The sequence below is a fragment of the Mytilus galloprovincialis genome, chromosome 8 (genome assembly GCF_965363235.1).
Source record: "Mytilus galloprovincialis chromosome 8, xbMytGall1.hap1.1, whole genome shotgun sequence".
Taxonomy (NCBI): Eukaryota; Metazoa; Mollusca; class Bivalvia; order Mytilida; family Mytilidae; genus Mytilus; species Mytilus galloprovincialis.
In genome coordinates this window covers 81,206,469-81,219,949 of record NC_134845.1, presented here as the reverse complement: position 1 = coordinate 81,219,949, position 13,481 = coordinate 81,206,469, and the positions used below count along the sequence as shown (strand labels likewise).

The 13,481-nt window shown below is 31.1% G+C and overlaps 2 long non-coding RNA genes across 2 annotated transcripts in view; one reads left to right on the top strand and one right to left on the bottom strand.

The window, feature by feature from the left end:
- Positions 1-7,428, bottom strand: part of LOC143043568 (uncharacterized) — a 52,703-nt gene extending 45,275 nt beyond the window's left edge. Inside the window, exon 1 of the long non-coding RNA XR_012968473.1 lies at positions 7,316-7,428. This is a non-coding gene — a long non-coding RNA (uncharacterized LOC143043568). The remainder of the gene's footprint in view (positions 1-7,315) is intronic.
- Positions 7,429-8,424: 996 nt separating this feature from the next.
- On the top strand, positions 8,425-9,516 carry LOC143043567 (uncharacterized). The gene is made up of 2 exons (XR_012968472.1): positions 8,425-8,717; positions 9,127-9,516. It is a non-coding gene; the product is annotated as an uncharacterized LOC143043567 (long non-coding RNA).
- Positions 9,517-13,481: the final 3,965 nt, after the last annotated feature.

Below are 13,481 nucleotides of genomic sequence, written 5' to 3'. Positions count from 1 at the left end.
TCACAGTTAATTAATTATATTGATGTGACATTTGTATGCAAGAGTGACATTCCGTTGTATTATGTGCCAATTCGAAAAAGTTATGCGAGTATTGTCGCCCTTTAACATGTTCATTATCTTATAATTAAATTTAGGTTTCTGATATAATTTTGAATAGTAACAAAATGTATCAATTCAATATATTTCAGTTTTTGTTATTGGTGTATCAAACACATTGATGTACGAATATAATTTCGTAAATTTGAAACGTTTAAAATAATTACATACCAATATAAAGAACCGTTCATCATTTTTGAAAAAGACTATGATTGAAATTCGTAATATTTATCTTCCCTTCATGATAGATTGATTGAGAAATGATCCAGAGTTATCTAAAGGTAATCACAGAGAGGGACTAGCAAGTAATTTTTAATTGTAGCTTATTTAACGTTAAAACAACTGTCCACTATAAACAAATGTTACTTTATACAAATATAAGGACCTTGTTAGCTAAATCTACAAATTTTATTAGATATTATGAATTTTTATTACAATAGATTAATATGCTACTATTTGACGTGGCTCTGTACTTATACATCCCGCATAGTGTTATTGTGTTATCGGTGAAACTTTTGTATTCTGGTCTTTTGATTTTTTTTCAATGCGTTTTGTCCATATGCCTTTTTGTTAATCTTTGTATTTTTACATCCCGTCATTCTGTTGTTGTACTGTATTGGGGTTTTTGTATTCTTGTCTTTCATTTTCTCTCCTGTTCTTTGTCTATATACCTTTTTGTTCAGACAACGTTGTCAATATAATGAAATTTTATGCGACTCTCACGTCAGCGAGAGGGTAAGCTAGGTATGAAACCAGGTTTAATCCAGCACTTCCTACATACGAAAATGAAAGTTCCAAGTCACGAATATTAATAGAACAGTTGTTATCAATTCGTTTGTTGTGTTTGAACTTTTGGTTTTCCAATTTAACTCCGAATTTTCCGTTTTGAATTTTATAATAATCATAGGAATATTACTAATGAATCATTTAGTCGAACAATATTACTTAGCAATCTAGGTATTTTAAACAAAAGATACATATCCAAATTCCATCCTGATGACTCTACCAGATATGAATATAAATAATATATAATATAAAATTCAACATTATGTTGTTGTTTCATTTAATCCACTACAAGTGTATCAAGAGTGATCATTCATGTTTATCACAAAGATTAATATTAATCATTTGATGATTATATTTCCCAAGTAGAAATCTCAAGACACAACAAATGATTGCTTTCAAATGATTTCTTATATTAAAAAGTAAATATAATATATTTTACATGTGTCAAATTCAAGGTATTTGTATTGCATGTTTAAAAATTTAACTCAATTATTGAAAATTTCTCTCCTAAATCCTAAGTTTAAATTAAACTTAAATTGTTCACGTGAACTTTGATTAAGGTTATTTCAATTAGTTTAACCTGAAGTTATTCACGTGAATAACACATGAATATGGAATCATTTTAATTACGTTAACAATTTCACAGAAATAAGTAATGCATGTAACATAAATGTAATACAAGGTATAAACTGTTAAAATAAGTTTTAGGTTGAAATAATTTTTTTCAATTGTGTACCATAGCATTGTCAGTTTATTTTCTACAAACTAGTTTGAATATCCTATTGCTAGCGTACGCCTCTTCTCCGGCACACTTATGAACTTTGTCTTTACCACGGATCAGAATGAAATTCAATAAATTCGAGCAAAGACAAAACATAGAACGTCAATTCGCATTTGACTTTAACATCAGTTTCAAGAGCATTACGAAATAATATGTAAACAAAATATCTAGGTATCTACCATGTTTAGTAAATGAGTAATAATATTTCCAAACAACTCATTTAGAAAACATCAAATGCAAAAATATCTATTAAAACATACCCTTCGAACCATTACTTTTCAGTAAACACAATGATGCATGCATTATATCGTTTTATTATTATTTGTATAAACATTCGTAAGAGAATGCAAAATTCAATCAAAATTAAAAATAAATTATAAGTCCTTGACCTCAAATTTCCTTTAGAGGTCTTAATCGGTTGAATTTATGACTTATGTCATATACACAAATGAAAATCGCTCTCATATGAATTTCTTTGATGAACTTGAATTGAAAAATCTGAGGATATAATTAGCAATTTGGGAAATAAATTTGTGAATTTTCTGTACGATTGCGTTGGAATAGTTATCATCATACAAACAGCGCTCGGAGAGATCACTCTTACGAAGAAAAGTGTTAGATGAAGTAAAATAAAAGGCGCAATTGTTATTCGACATCATATAAAGAATTTCTACATCTTGAAAAAGAAAAACTAACGTGTACAAGGAAAGAAAAACTCAAATAAAATTCACTTAAAGAATGAGCTAGGATATAAAATAAAAGGTACGTGTCAAAAGATATTATCGTAAACTGAATCCAATGAAATGAAACATATGAGCCAGTCCATGCGAAAAGGTACAAAAAGCCTTTTGGTAAACTTTACAGGACAAACTATCAAAGTTTGTTATAATATTTTTGAAAAACGATTTTATCCGAAAAAAAATACATTAATGTAAACATTCATAAGATTGTCAATTCTATCCCAAATTGGTCAATTAAAACAGCAAAAGACGTAGAAATATCTGAATTTTTGGGATTCGAACCGTTGCCTGGTCTGATTGCATTGATATCCGCATCGTAAGCGAGAGCCTTATCCCCACTGCTACCGGGGTTAACATTATCAATTGGCAAATCTAGCCATTTAAACTGTATTATGAAAATAATTGAAATATATGAAATAATTCATTAAAAATCATGATAAAACTAAAAGGCGGGGAAGGGGGGGGGGGGGTCTCAACACTTGCAGGTGCGTGTAGCTCACAGCTTAAGGATATAAGGAAAAGTAAATGTGTTTTATAAATCACAAGTCTACTACCAATAATTATGCACACTTTTTAGAATTTCGTAAAATTTTCGTTTTTGTACCTTTTCGCATGGACTGGCTCACATCATAATTATGAAATCCGATTTCATAACTGAAATACCCCTGTGTTTGACATTTTTACTTGATATGTCTGTTTGTTTTGTTCACTCATAGTTGTCATTATATTGGACTTAGATGCGACTATGACACGAGTGAGAGGTTTAGCTAGCTACAAAACCAGGTTTAATCCACCATTTTTTACATAAGGAAATGCCTATACCAAGGAATATGACAAATGGGTTCCTTTCGTTTAACATTGTATGAAGTGTTTGGCTGATTTGTTGCGCCATTTGATAATGGACCTTCCGACTTGAATTTCCATTGCAGTTTCGTACTTTCGGTATTTAAATTTTTAGCTTATTCCAATATGTATATGTTTTTATACTTAGGCTAAACAGAAGAGGATTTATTCATCCCTTAAATGGTGGTAACTTCCCACAAAAAAAGTGTATGGCATAAGGTGTAATGGTAGAAGGTGTATGGTGCTATGGTGTATTGTGTAAAGGGAATGATGTAATTGTGTATAAGGAATAACGTGAAGGTGTTACGTACGATCGGGAATGGTTTGAATGAATTAATCAAAGTTTAAACTACGCAAAATATTGATAAAAACTGATTTTTAACTTTATACATAAGTTTACAATATGGTGATAAAATTCTTTTTTTTAAATAAATAAATACTTTTGTAGTCGCAAGCTTTCTTTGAAATTAATTGCATTAAGGGTTATTGCGGATGATGTAGACATAATAGGTAATGGTGTGTGATGTAATGTACATGTGTAAGGTGTATAGTGCAAAGGTGTAACGTGTATGGTGTAATGGCACAGGGTTTGTGTAATTGTGTATGTATAATAGTGTTATTGTGTATGGAGAATAGTGTAATTCTTTATGGAGAATAGTGTAATCAAGGTAATTGTTTATGTTGTTAGTGGGAAGTTAACACCATCCAAAGACTTTAGTTGATTCTTTCAATTTATACAATTTCTAGTCACATATGATACGTTTCTTGATACGGATTTTAAAAATATATAGTTTTAGGTTTTTCTATGGGAAAGTAGTTCAAAATGTAAGGCTGTTTCCGGTTAACGATCCAGTCTTGTATAACAGCTACAGTTTTTCGTGCATGTCTCAAAATCGGATGAGATAAAATAGTCCATTTTTTTTACTTTTTTCTGTTCGAATAAACGTTTAGACTGAAATGAAAGATATTTAGATTTGAAAATATGTAGATGGTTGCTGGCTTCTACTATTAAGTTCATTTTTTAAAAATGAAAGGGTAAAGCCCTTTAGACGTTGAATTATCTTTTTCATAAAACCAATTAATTTTGAAAAAAAAAATGAGAATAGATATGGGAAATATGTCAAAGAGACAATAGACCGACCAGGGAGCTACCAAACAGCCGAAAGCCATCAATGGACATTCAACACAGCGAAAAAGTCCCGCTCCCAGGGGCATGCTTCAGCGTGCCACTAAACAAAAATATGTATTGGTGTGATAATTGACGTCATATTAAACTCAAAAATCTATACATGAACTAAAATTAAAAGTCAAACCAGACTAACAAAGGCCAGAGACTCCTGACTAGTGACATTTGAAAGCAAACAATTTATTTATTAAAAATTTTTATCAAATCTATACATATTTTCTGTTGAGTGGTGATCATTAGATAAAGTAAAGGTTACAAATATAACATTATCCTTTGAACTTGACTTTATTTGTGGTGGTTTTTTTTTCAAATAAAAGACACGGAATCTCGTTCACTTATGTCTTACAATTAAGATATACATAAAAAAAATAATTATAGGGTAGTAGCTTTGAAATGGAGTCTTTGGACAGTTCGGTCAATATATGTTACTGTTTGGAGTTTTTAACAAGAAATTTGGATAACAAATTGTTGGTTTCTTTTAACGGGTGATAATAAGAAAACCGGTTTTAATAAGCGCAAGCAGACTATACGTAAAAATTAGTTATGTCATAACGGTTCTTTCAATGAATAAAATATTTACCTGGAACAAACACAAAAAAGCTCTGCCAAATTTTAAAAATGTTTAATAGATAATTGCATAAAAATGAAAATTCACTTTTTGAAAAGACCATATGAAAGAAAGTAGAAATGAAAATAGAAAATAAACATTTATGTTGACAATTATTTTTAATGAATTGAGTGTGTTTGTTTTTCCTTTAATTAACCTGTACCAGTTACAACCAAATTTATTGCAAACAAAACTCAATAATATCTCAATACATAATGATTTTTTACATCCAAATTGGACATAAAAATAAATATTTTCCTTCTAGCGAACTTTTGTTTGGAAGTTTGAACCTTTAGATTCACAAAACGCTTTTTAAAAAAATATAGCTAATCCATTTTCGGAGTCTTACTCGCTACAATCCACACATTTGGATTTGGATGCTTATTCCTGATAAATAAACTGTAAGACATTGATAGATCTGGCAAGAAAACAAAACTTACTAAAATTCAACAATTGACTAAACGAGTTTTCTCAATGATTTCTTAAATTATTCTTTGAATGATTAAGCAAAGTATATTACTGGTCATGAACAAAACCACCAGAGACTAACCATAATAACTCAGTCTCTTTACAATTGATTTTGTATAAAATATTTAGAAAATTAACTTTCAACTGTAAGTTTTAGTTTAATTCCAATCTAATTGCATACACATCAAAATATGCAAGTGCTACAGGAAAGCATTTTTTTTAGTTAACAAAAATAACAAATCTGTTTCAAAAATACAAAAAACTTAATTCCTTAAAAAAATGCAGCAAACATCCTCTTAACTTTGTGACATTTAATCTCGTATCCTTAATGTCCTAATTTTTATAAATTCATTTCATCGATTATCTAATTTCTATAAAGTTTTGTAATCAATGTTCACATTCGAAATTGATAACATTCCAAATTCCTTTGTTGTTAACACACAAACATAAGTACAATACAAAATACATTTCACATCTTATAGATCTAGATTCAGGTAAAAAGATTTGTCATTAGAATAATGTTTAACAAACAAAACTTTTTTTTATAAAACTTGAGAAGTGACGATCTAGTCGTCCTACCATCCCGTTAAAGTTTTTGACTTACTTTTTAATACTGAACTATGTTTTTGACCTGTCTTTAATCTTTTTTTTCAATTTGTATGTTGTAAAATGAAAAAAGCGATTTTTTTTATTTCTTTTCTTTCCATCTCAAATATTGCAATTATTCATTTATCAAGAAATATTTCAAAATTGGTATAGTCACCGTCACGTAAAATTGGTACCATGCTTTTGGTTGAAAATTTTTTAAACAACAACCGCATTCATTCAAAATGATGTTTTTCAATTATGAATCAAATATCACTCCAAAAATAGACTACTGTCCTACCTTTTATTGTGTTTGCACTGTATAATCCTGACCTTCACATAACCCAAGATTATTTTGTATGGTGGAAGTCCGACATTGTTATTACCGAAAGTGTTGCCGTGGAGTTCCACGTGCTTTTTTTTCTCGTGTCTCTCGGAGCTTTTCATCATCTTTACGCAAAAATCGCGGGAAATTTTATCATTAATGACAAGTATATTACCGGAGAGTAACAAATGTTATGTAAATAAGAGACTCTCATAGAAACCAAGATGGCGGTTTTACAATGTAAATAATCTTGAAAAATGTGAAGGTCAGGATTATACAGTGCAAACACAATAACAGTAGGACAGTAATGGATATTTTGACAGGATGTTTCTTCCGCTAATTGAAAAACATCATCTCGAGTGATCGCGGCTGATATTTTAAAAAAAATTACAAAACATGAAAAATCATGGTGCTAATTCAAGGTGACGGCAACTACAGATATGTACTGCAAAATCTCCATTATAGTTAATTAACTGTACTCAGTATGTTATGGTCTATAAGCATCAAGATGTGCATGCGGCATAAAAAAACAAACGTGCTTGATGATGATTTTTACGTAGATTATACAAAAAAAATTAGCTTTATTTATTTCCTGATAACACCAGGACTCGCCTGTATCAGAAGGCAGGCAAACACACGTTTTTTACCAATTGAATCGACAGTTTACATATCAAAAACAAACAAATTAAATATAGATCGAATTAATATGTTTCGTTCGATGTCTTACCTTTAAGGATCTAGTTTCATTATGATTTTGGTAATAGCTTTGTACAGCCATAGTCACATAAACTATTTTTACATTTCTTTATAAAATATTTTGTATACAGTTGAGAGGATTTCATAACATTTCAATAGGAACAAACTGTAATGCAATATTAATTCTATTTGTTTTACTTACTTTTTGGATTGTAGCGTGTAGAACGCTGAAAAATCATACAACTCCAGCAGTATTTAGCACATATAATCGTACTAAATATTCGTCATTCTAAAACATCCTGTTCTAATTTCAAGGTGTAGTCATATGAAATTTGATATAGGTAAATAAATAGATAGTAACTATGATACAACACTACTCGTTGAGACAGATGCTACTTGAATTTTCTTCAAACGATCAGGTAAAACGTAGGACTTAATCAAGATTGTTATCTATCTAATAGTTTGTCGGTAAAAAGAACTGCTATCAATTTTCATTATTTTTGTTCAAAAGAATCCAAAAAATAAAACTGAAATCTTTTATTTTTTATTACTAGTAGTTTTCAGCCTGACGTCGTTGTTTTAACATGTACGTCAAAATGAAAAGCACATTTAACTGTATCTTGTGATGCATTTTTTGAAAGATAAATTGGATATATTTCATTAAATAAAGCTTGTAGGGACAATGAACTTTCATGAATTTTCAGTCATGTTGGATCTTCGAGGTTTGTGGTTGGGGGATGATAGATTTATACGTCCACACTGTATTTTTGTAAGATGTATTTCTTTGTTTCCATCTGATACATATGACTTAAGCATTTTTAAACTGATTTTTTATTGTTCGGTCTTTTGTTGTACAATTACACCACTGTTCCAGGCTAGGTGGAGCTCTGTGATCCCACTCAAATGTTTAACCCCGCCACATGATGCATGTATGTGAGTGCCCCAATACAGAATCCACACAGTCCTTTTTAAATAAATGTCATATCGAATTTTTTATCTATAAAAGTCTTCATTTAGAATTGATAATATCGTATAGATTGATTTAAAATGTATTCGTTGTCCGCAATATTAACGAATACTGTTTAAACAACATGTGTCATGTAAAGGTAGATTTATGAATACCAATATTGCACAAACTTAAACGAAAATAAATAAATAAGTAGGTATGGGAATCTTAAAGTACACACTATACTTATCTATAACAATAAATATATCAAACACAATTTATAATTGCCGATCGCCCACAAGACTAGAAGGACACCGGATTTTATTATAATCTATCATAACAAACATAATATTTTATGCAATAAGTTATATTTATAGCATAGTATTCCGAGTTAGACAAATAAACTTTCGAACGCGTAGCGTGAGAAGTTTATTTGGCTAACGAGGAAGGCGTTGCTATAAATGATTTGTGACATGAATGACACGCCCATGACAGTCCGTGCAGAAAAAAAAATCCCGTTTGGCGAGAAAATTTGACAAACCGCATGATTCTGAAGGAAACGATGATGGCAGGCGCATTCTCTCTACCCATAGAGTCTCTACCAGATTGGCTTGAACATGAACATAGCGATGATTTCACAATTTTGGTTCTCTCTCAGGTGTGTATTATTTTTTTTAAATTGAAATAGAATGATTTACGCTTATTGTCATGTAATTGTTGAGGCACGGACCCCTCTTTTTTGCCAAAATGTTAAAAAGAAATGTTTTAATTTTTCCATATGTACAATTTACTACAATATTAAACTTATGCCAAGTCTTAAAAAATCATAACCAGTCGATAACAATACCTTTTCTACTATCTACACGATCCCCAAGCGAAAATATTTGTTTTTACCTCAAGTTGGGCTTCAAAAAGGGGGGTCCATGTTCAAAATGCATGTGCTTTTAATCGGGAATCTAAATTTTTACTGTGATGTGATGTCATTTATATGCCCCATTATATTGGACCTTTATTTTTGGAAATATATTTATTTTATTCTCTTAAAACGATTTTTTACTGTTTTGCAGGTTCTTCAAGAAGTCGAGGAAGACATGTCGTTAGCCAACGCGTCGTCAACAATAGAGGAGAATATTAGACTGTCGCAAATTCATCCAAATATGGAATCATTTTATAACATGAGTGTTTCTCAAGCTGTGGATTATTACCACTTGGAAACATTTGACCTAGGAGATTTACTTTAAGCTCTGCATTTGAACAAATTTCATTTCAATATGTTATGTTCAATTTTGGGGTTTTTATGTTCAAAAGTACAAGGAAAATTTGTATTTTTTTTCGGTTCTATCTTGAAATTGATGCGTAGACGTTACATTTTTTTGGTGGTCTGTCTGGCGGAGAAAACCTACACATATTTAAAGATTTGTATTTTATTATAAGAATTCAAATAAAATTGACATTTGTGTGTGTGCTTTTTTTGTAGGCGTAATCTTTTCATAAGGAGGCGGAGCTTACTCATGCAATATTGGTTAAAGTGTTGTTGGTTATTTCATGGCAGTTTTCCCATTGAGTTATATAGGCCCATGTGACCTTTCATGCAATATTATTTGGTTGCTTCAATTTAGAGCATACATTTTGGTACATGCTTGTCGTCTCTGTGTTATTCCATAAAAAGATCAAAGGAAAAAAGAAGATTCATGTTACAATATATATATATATATATATATACATATAAACAATGCTTTCAATACGAAACGAAAACATTGACTCCGTCATAAACGAACCTGCTGGCCAGGAAAAACCAACAACCAAGTTACCTTTAAGTTAGTCGATATGGAAACCTGTGTCCAAATCCTAATGCTCGGAAGATCGTCTCGAGAGGTGTACTTGGACAATACTGAAAGTTAGCTTACGTTTACATAAACAAAATATCATCAAAATGTGTAATAGAAAACAAAAATACCAATATACTGTAGTACAAAAACAAGAAAAAGCCCAACAATAATGAACCAACATTAAATCTGAACTTGACCAGTTCGAAGTTGGCGAAAGAATGGTCTGATAGGGAAATTAACCCACGAGAAATGACCATTCACGTGATACTACAATTAATATCACGTGTCCATACATATATTGAAAGAACCGCTAGTACAATAATTTTCCTCTATACTTCGAAACGCGGAAAATTATAAGTCTCGCTCATACTTTGTCAAAACGTAGTATATATTAATAAATGTTCAAAAATATAATAGAAATGATAGGTCACCTACCTTGCGTTTTTTCAAGCTACAGGTTGTGACAAAATGACAAGTGGTGTATCTTTTATACAGGAAATACCATTATAATGTGATTATATTTTAAACTTAATCATAGAGTTGTAAAATGTACTAAGAAAAGATAGCTGTTAGAACATGCTTTGAGAATATCAAAAGAAAAGATAGAATCACCGTGTATTTTTTCCAGTTAAAATACAATATATGAAAATTCCTTGTAGATTCCTTCAGAAAATACACCATTTTAGAGTTACCTCCGCTAAACATGCCAATGTGAAATATATAAAAAATAAAAACTGAAATGTAGTATATGCCATACAGAAAAAAAAGTCATAAAATTTTACTCAGTAGGAGTGAAATGTACATCGAGAGACAAAAATTAATGAAGTACTAGGGGAACATTTTATTATACAACAGATTATAGACACGCTAAAAATATTAAAAGAATATTAAAGAATAAAAAAAAGATCTTATTTGAAACATTAACAAATTTGCAAGAGAATCGATTTAATATGTATTTCGAACAGCGGTATACCTTTGTTGCCTTTATTTAGAACATGTATTTGTACAGTTAATCCGTTTTTCATATAAGAATTTTAGAAGTGTATAAAAAGAATTGAAATTAGGGAGGAAGGACTGGACCTGACTCGAGGTTCATCTATACACTTCATAAAAAAATGGCTGTGTTTACACCATGAAATTTTCTCTGAATGCAGACAAAACAGTAATTTTGATGGTATTAAATCCTGACAACTCATAGATATATGCAAGTTGTTTTCAATTTGTGTTGTTTTCAATTTGTGTAAAATCCGCTAAAGTGTTTAGATGAACCTTATTACATGAAATAATCAAGATGGGTAAGGTTGTCCTGCGAAAGAACGTTCTGTACTGGTGATTCGGTCCTAACTGGCGCTGATAGGTTCTGATTCTGTGCAGGTGGGTTTGTGTACATTGTATCAGAACGACAATAAAACAACCATTCTGTTACTTAATTATTCTCTGATACATCCTAAGTATTATGTGGAGAATATTACAAACAATTTTAATTGTAAAGTCGTGCAAATTCGCCAAACGAAATTGTCCTGACGATGTACTGAGGATTAAGTAAAACGATCCTGGTTCTGTGCCTTTATTTTTAGTTGAAAGTGGCCAATATTCAAGATCATTGATGCTGAACATTTTGAGTTATTGATAGAAAATATACATTACATACACTAAGGGGATATTGTATATGAGAAAATTTGAGTCTATTTTGTTTTAATTCGAATTTTGAAAGGGGTGCAAGATCTTTTTTGTGAGGTGTTTTAGTTGTTTATAAATTTTGTTAACTGTTTTTCAGGTATATTAGCTGTTAACTGTAACTGACGTTTTAGCTGTTATCGGTTTTCTATAAATTGACACTGTTGTGAACTGTTATTGTGAAGAAAAAAATACCCTTGTTAACTGATTTTTTTTTATTTCTAGATTTACTGTTAATGGAACCCCTTTTGCCCTCTATTGAGATAAGACAATGTGCATATGATTTGCGGTATAACGATCGTTTTGCATGACCATCAAAATACGGTGTTAATTTCCAATATCTATATAAAAAAAAGATTATGTGGTATGCTGGCCAATGGACAAATTTATATCACAAACTAAATAAAATGGGTGTAAACAACTAAATAATATAGTAGATGGAGGTCACGCTGCACGTTGTTCAACTTGGAATAGAAATTTTACAATTAGCAAATTGCCTGATATTATCTAAGACAAAACTGTACCACCAAGTATCCATCGAAATCCTCAAATACTTCTTCGTCGACAATAGGAATACACATCATAGCCACACATTCAGCATCATGCAGCCACAATGCAACACCTCCGAATACGAATTCAGCATGTAACCGAGAACAATCAGCGACTGGAACTATCTACCAGGAAACATCGCAACTGACACCGTCCCGATCACTTTCATGGAAAACCTCTGGTCACACTTCCATCCTGTGATGCTGTAAAGATCATACTTGTTTTAATCCTGCACCAACCATAATTTTAAACTTGTATATATTTATTTTTTCGGTTTTGTTGATTACAAACCAGCATCAGCGTGGTGGTATTTTACCGTTGCGGTTTATCGAAAGAATAGGAAGAAGAAATGATATAAATCGGACATCAATTTGCTATTTTTTCATTAATCTCTTCCTTTATGTAAGTTTCAACTACCACATTCTTTATTTTATTATATTTAGATATTTTTCACAGAAACCCATTGATTTAGACATTTTAACTTTTTTTTTCAAATGGACGTCAAGTAGTTATCAAAGATACCAGGATTATAATTTAGTACGCCAGACGCGCGTTTCGTCTACATAAGACTCATCAGTGACACTCATATCAAAATATTTATAAAGCCAAACAAGTACAAAGTTGAAGAGCATTGAGGATCTAAAATTTCAAAAAGTTGTGTCAAATACGGCTTAGGTTATCTATGCCTGGTATAAGAAAATCCTTAGTTTTTCGAAAAATTAAAAGTTTTGTAAACAGGAAATTTATAAAAATGACCACAATTTATTAATATTCATTTCAACACCGAAGTGTTAAATACTGGGCTGGTGATACCCTCTGGGACGAAATGTCCACCAGAAGTGGCATCGACCCAGTGGTGTAAGTAGTTATCAAAGATTACAGGACTATAATTTAGTACGCCAGACGCGCGTTTCGTCTACATAAGACTCATCAATGACGCTCATATCAAAATATTTATAAAGCCAAACGAGTACAAAGTTGAAGAGTATTTAGGATCTACAATTCCAAAAAGTTGTGCCAAATATGGCTAAGGTAATTTATGCCTGGGATAAGAAAATCCTTATTTTTTTCGAAAAATTAAAAGTTTTGTAAACCGGAAATTTATAAAAATGACCACATAATTGATATTCATGTCAACACCGAAATGTTGATTACTTGGCTGGTGATACCCTCTGGGACGAAACGTTCACCAGCAAGTTACGAGAGACTTCGCGGCCGAGATACTGAGGTATACAAATATTTATACTAATATCGGGATTTCTTCACCTCCTTTATAGGAGATCGGTATATAACATTTAGTAGTAAATCGTGATAACAATCGGAAGCACTCGGACATGTACATTACTTACATCTTAAATGAACAATGA